The 5,878-nt window shown below is 36.3% G+C and overlaps 1 pseudogene; it reads left to right on the top strand.

Moving 5' to 3' along the window:
* The first annotated feature begins 550 nt into the window (after nucleotides 1–550).
* On the top strand, nucleotides 551–1,482 carry LOC133042870 (myelin expression factor 2-like; annotated as a pseudogene).
* The last annotated feature ends 4,396 nt before the right edge of the window (nucleotides 1,483–5,878 follow it).

Raw genomic sequence — 5,878 nt, 5'->3', positions numbered from 1 at the left:
TTTTAGTTTGTCAAAATAAGTAATATAAAACCACAACGCTGAAATTCACACTGTTGACATGACTGACAAATGGAAAGCAGCTTTAAACTAATCCTTTACTGACTTAGCCTAGTCCCTCACTTTTGTTTGTTTTTTCCAAAGCAAATATGACAATTCTGAGAAAGGAATTCCACTTTCCATAACTGATGATTCATCGGAGATTTCCTTTCCTCAAATTCTCCCCTTTGATACAAACCCTTGCTACTTTAATGCTTCTTTTCATTTTTTAGAATCCTGTTCCACTAACCTGTTAAAATCACTTAGCGTCAGCTCCCTTGTTTCCTTTTCCCTCGAGGATGGAATGATCAGGGTCATCAAAGTAATGTACAAAGTAATGTAGGGTCAAAACACACTTTCCCCTAAGATTTAAATCCAGCACCACTGATCAGGCAGTAGGCAGTCCCCACAGTCTGACCTCATAATGCCAAAGAAGTGAACTGAAAAGGAGGAGTGATTGTCGCGCTCGGAGCCCCTCAGCGCAGACAGCGGAGGTGTAAGCTGCGGTGGAGGGATGGTTGACGCCGACAAGCCCGAGGTGATTATGGGCTCTGGCTATGACAGCATGCATCGCACCTTGGAGCTGCTGGGTGAGCCTCGGGCAAAAACCTCACCCGCCCTAGCAGGAGAAGCAGCCTCCGCAGGGCAGCAGCAGCTCCAATGGCATTAAGATGAAGAATGATGAATCAGTCAAAGAGAAATCTGAATTAAGAGAAAAATCTATAGGAAATAAGAAGGCCAATAGGTTTCATTCTTACTCAAAAGATAAGAATTCAGGCCGTAAAGAAAGACGGGTCCAAATCCTAACAGAGTTTTTATTAGCAACATCCCATATGACATGAAATGGCAAGCTATCAAAGCTCTAATGAGAGAAAAAGTTGGTGAGGTTACATACGTGGAGCTCTTTAAGGATGCGGAAGGAAAATCAAGGGGTTGTGGTGTGGTTGAATTTAAAGACGAAGAATTTATGAAGAAAACACTAGAAACAGTTAACAAATATATATTAGTGGAAGACCTTTGAATATTAAAGAGGAACATACTGGAGAAAATGCTCCTAGGGCATTGCAATGAACACGAAGATCATTTCCAAGAGGACATGTACCCGATATGGGATCAGGATTGATGAATTTACCACCTTCCATTGTCAATAATCCAAACATTCCTCCTAAGGTTATCAGGAAGTTGCAGGCTGGTAGACTTGATTCCACAATTTTTGTTGCTAATCTTGACTTCAAAGTTGGTTGGAAGAAGCTAAAGGAAGTGTTCAGCATAGCTGGAACTGTAAAGCAGGCAGATATTAAAGAAAAAGATGGCAAGAGCAGAGGAATGGGCACAGTCAATTTTGAATGAGCAATTGAAGCAGTTCAAGCAATTTCTATGTTCAATGGGTAGTTTTTGTTTGATAGACCTATGCATGTGAAAATGAATGACAAGTCTGTCTCATGAAAAGGGACTTATATAGTCCAGAAATACAAGAGAAGAAAAAGATCTACAAATTCAACCCCAAACAATTAAGAAAATGGCAATAGAAACATATATATCAATACTTACTTTAAATGTAAATGGACTAAATGCTCTAGCCAAAAGACACAGACTGGCTGAAGGGATACAAAAGCAAGACCCATATATACACTGTCTACAAGAAACCCGCTTCAGACCTATGACACATACACACTAAAAGTGAAAGGATGGAAAAATATATTCCATGCAAATGGGAAGAAAAAGAAAGCTGGAGTAGCAATCCTTGTATCAGACAAAAGAGGCCTTAAAATAAAGAAGATTTCAAGAGATAAGGAAGGACAGTTCATAATGATCAAGAGCTCAATCCAAGAGGAAGACATACAATAGTAAATATCTATGCACCCAACATAGGAGCACCTCAATACATAAGACAGACACTAACAGACATAAAAGGAGAAATTGACAGTAACACAATCATAGTAGGAGACTTTAAAACCCCACTCACACCAATGGACAGATCATCAAAACAGAAAATTAATAAGGAAACATAAGTCTTTAATGATACATTAGATGTGATGAATCTCATTGATATCTTCAGGACATTCCATCCAAATGCAGAAGAATATACCTTCTTCTCAAGAGCACATGGAACATTCTCCAGGATAGACCACATCTTGGGTCACAAATTAAACCTCAGTAAATTTAAGAAAATTCTATCAAGCATCTTCTCTGATCACACTACAAGACTATATATCAATTACAAGGAAAAAACTGTGAGAAACTCAAGTACATGGAGATTAAACAACACATTTCTAAATAACCAACAGGTTACTGAAGAAATCAAAATGGAAATCAAAACATTTCTAGAAACAAATGACAATGGTAACACGACAACTCAAAACCTATGGGATGCAGCAAAAGCAGTTCTAAGAGGGAAGTTTACAGCAATATAATCCTACCTCAAGAAACAAGAAAAACATCGAATAGACAACCTAACTTTATACCAAAAACAACTGGAAAAAGAACAAAAGAGAAAAAATTAGTAGAAGGAAAGAAATCATAAAGATCAAAGCAGAAATAAATGAAAAAGAAATGAAAGAAACAACAGTAAAGATAAATAAAATTAAAAGCTGGTTCCTTGAGAAGATGAACAAAATTGACAAACCTTTAGCCAAACTCAAGAAAAAAACACAGAAGAATCAAATCAACAAAATTAGAAATTAAAAAGGAGAGGTTACAACAGACAATGCAGAAATACAAAGGATTATAAGAGACTATTATGAACACTATATGACAATAAAATGGATAACCTGGAAGAAATGGACAGATTCCTAGAAAACTTCAATTTTCCAAGACTGAACCAGGAAAAAATAGAAATTATGAACAATCCAATTACAAGCACTGAAATTGAAGCTGTGATCAAAAATGTCCCCCAAAAACAAAAACCCAGGACCAGATGGCTTCACAGGAGAATTCTATCAAAACTTTAGAGAAGAGCTAATGTCTATCCTTCTAAAAGTATTTCAAAAAGTTGCAGAGGCCCCAAAAAAAAAAAAAAAAAAAAAAAGTTGCAGAGGAAGGAACATTTCCAAACTCATTCTATGAGGCCACCATCAGTCTGATACCAAAACCAAAGATAACACACAAAAAAGAAAACTACAGGCCAATATCACTGAGGAACATAGATGCAAAAATCATCAACAAAATTTTAGCAAACAGAATTCAGCAACACGTCAAAAAACTCATACACCATGATCACATTGAGTCTATTCAAGGGATGCAAGGATTCTTCAATATACGCAAATAAATGTGATATACCATATTAACAAATTGAAAGATTAAAAAAATACGATAATCTCAATAGATGCAGAAAAAGCCTTTGACAAAATGAAGCACTCATTTATGATTAAAACTCTTCAAAAAATGGGCATAGAAGGAACCTACCTCAACATAGTAAAGGCCATGTACGATAAGCCTACAGCAAACATTATTCTCAAAGGTGAAAAAGTGAAAGCATTCCCCCTAAGATCAGAACAAGATAAGGGTGTCCATTTTCACCACTATTATTCAACATAGTTCTGGAAGTCCTAGCTATAACAATCAGAGAAGAAAAAGAAATAAAAGGAATCCAGATTGGAAAAGAAGAAGTAAAGCTCTCACTGTTTGTAGATGATGTGATACTGTACGTAGAAAACCCTAAAGATAGTATCAGAAAATTACTAGAGCTAATCAGTGAATTTAGCAAAGTTTCAGATTACAAAATCAGTACACAGAAATCACTTGCATTTCTATATACTAACAAGGAAAAATCAGAAAGAGAAATAAAGGAATCAATCCCATTCACCATTGCAACAAAAAGAATTAAATATCTAGGAATAAACTTACCTAAGGAGACAAAAGTACTGTACACAGAAAATTATAAGACACTAATGATGTAACTCAAAGATGGCATAAACAGATGGAGAGATAGTCCATGTTCTACTACCAAATGCAATCTACAGATTCAATGCGATCCCTATCAAATTACCAATGGCATTTTTCACAGAACTAGAATAAAAAAATTTCACAATTCATATGGAAATGCAAAAGATCCTGAATAGCTAAAGCAGTCTTGAGAAAGAAGAATGGAGCTGGAGGAATCAACCTTCTTGACTTCAGATTACACTACAATGCTACAATCATCAGAACAGTATGGTACTGGCACAAAAATAAAAATATAGACCAATGGAACAAGATAGAAAGCCCAGAAGCAAACCCAAGCACCTATGGGTATCTTATTTTTAACAAAGGAGGCAAGGATATACTATGTGGTAAAGACAGCCTCTTCAATAAATGGTGCTGGGAAAACTGGACAGCTACATGTAAAAGAATGAAATTAGAACACTTCCTAACACCATACACAAAGAGAAACTCAAAGTGGATTAAATACCTAAATGTAAAACCAGAAATTATAAAACTCTTAGAGGAAAACATAGGCAGAACACTTGATGACATAAATCAAAGCAAGATCCTCTCTGACCCACCTCTTAGAGTAATGGAAATAAAAGCAAAAGTAAACAAGTGGGACCTTATTAAACTTAAAAAGTTTTTGCACAGCAAAGGAAACTATAAGCAAGGTGAAAAGACAACCCTCAGAATGGGAGAAAATAATAGCAAATGAAATAACTGACAAAGGATTAATTTCCAAAATATACACACAGCTCATACAATTCAATGCCAGAAAAACAATCAACCCAATCAAAAAGTGGGAAAAAGACCTAAACAGACATTTCTCCAAAGAAGACATATAGATGGCTAACAAACACATGAAAAGATGCTCAACACCACTCATTATTAGAGAAATGCAAATAAAAACTACAGTAGATATCACCTCATACCGGTCAGAATGGCCACCATTAAAAAGTCTACAAACAATAAATGCTGGAGAAGAAAAGGGAATGCTCTTGTGCTATGGTGGAAATGTAAATTGATACAGCTACTATGGAAGATGGTATGGAGATTCCTTTAAAAACTGGGAATAAAACCACCATATGATCCAGCAATCCCACTCCTAGGCATATACCCTGAGGAAATAAAAATGGAAAAATACACACACATCCCAATTTTTTTTTCAGCACTATTTACAATAGCTAGACCATAGAAGGAACCTAGATGTCCATAGACAGATGAATGGATAAAGAAGTTGTGGTATGTATACACAATGGAATATTACTCAGCCATAAAAAGGAACACATTTGAGTCAGTTCTAAAGAGGTGGATGAACTGAGAACCTATTATACAGACTGAAGTAAATCAGAAAGAGAAAGGTAAATAACATATTCTAACACATTTATGTGTAATCTAGAAGACTGGTACTGAAGAGCATATGTACAGGGCAACAATGGAGAAACAGACATAGAGAAAAGACTTAAGGACATGGGGAGAAGGGAGGAGAGGGTAAGATATATGGAAAGAGTAACATGGAAACTTACATTACCACATGTAAAATAGATAGCCAATGAGAATTTGCTGTATGGCTCAGGAACTCAAACAGGGGCTCTGTGTCAACCTAGTAGGGTTGAACGGGAAGGGAGATGGGAGGGGGGTTTCAAAGGGAGGGGCTATATATACACCTATGGCTGATTCATGTCGAGGTTTGACAGAAACAACAAAATTCTGTAAAGCAATCATCCTCAATAAAAAAAATTAAAATGAAAAAATGAAAAAACAAAAAAAAAGCAAAAGGAGGAGCTTGTGATTACCTGAGAGTGGAGATTAAGTTTTCCAGGCTGGTTCTGTTTTACTCCTCTTAGTTCAGTTCAGTTTATTTCAGTCACTCAGTCGTGTCTGACTCTTTACGACCCCATGAATCACAGCATGCCAGGCCTCCCTGTCCATCACC

The sequence above is a fragment of the Dama dama genome, chromosome 21, assembly GCF_033118175.1.
Source record: "Dama dama isolate Ldn47 chromosome 21, ASM3311817v1, whole genome shotgun sequence".
Classification (NCBI taxonomy): domain Eukaryota; kingdom Metazoa; phylum Chordata; class Mammalia; order Artiodactyla; family Cervidae; genus Dama; species Dama dama.
The sequence above is the reverse complement of the archived record's forward strand: the minus strand, read 5'-3'. Positions and strand labels throughout refer to the sequence as shown.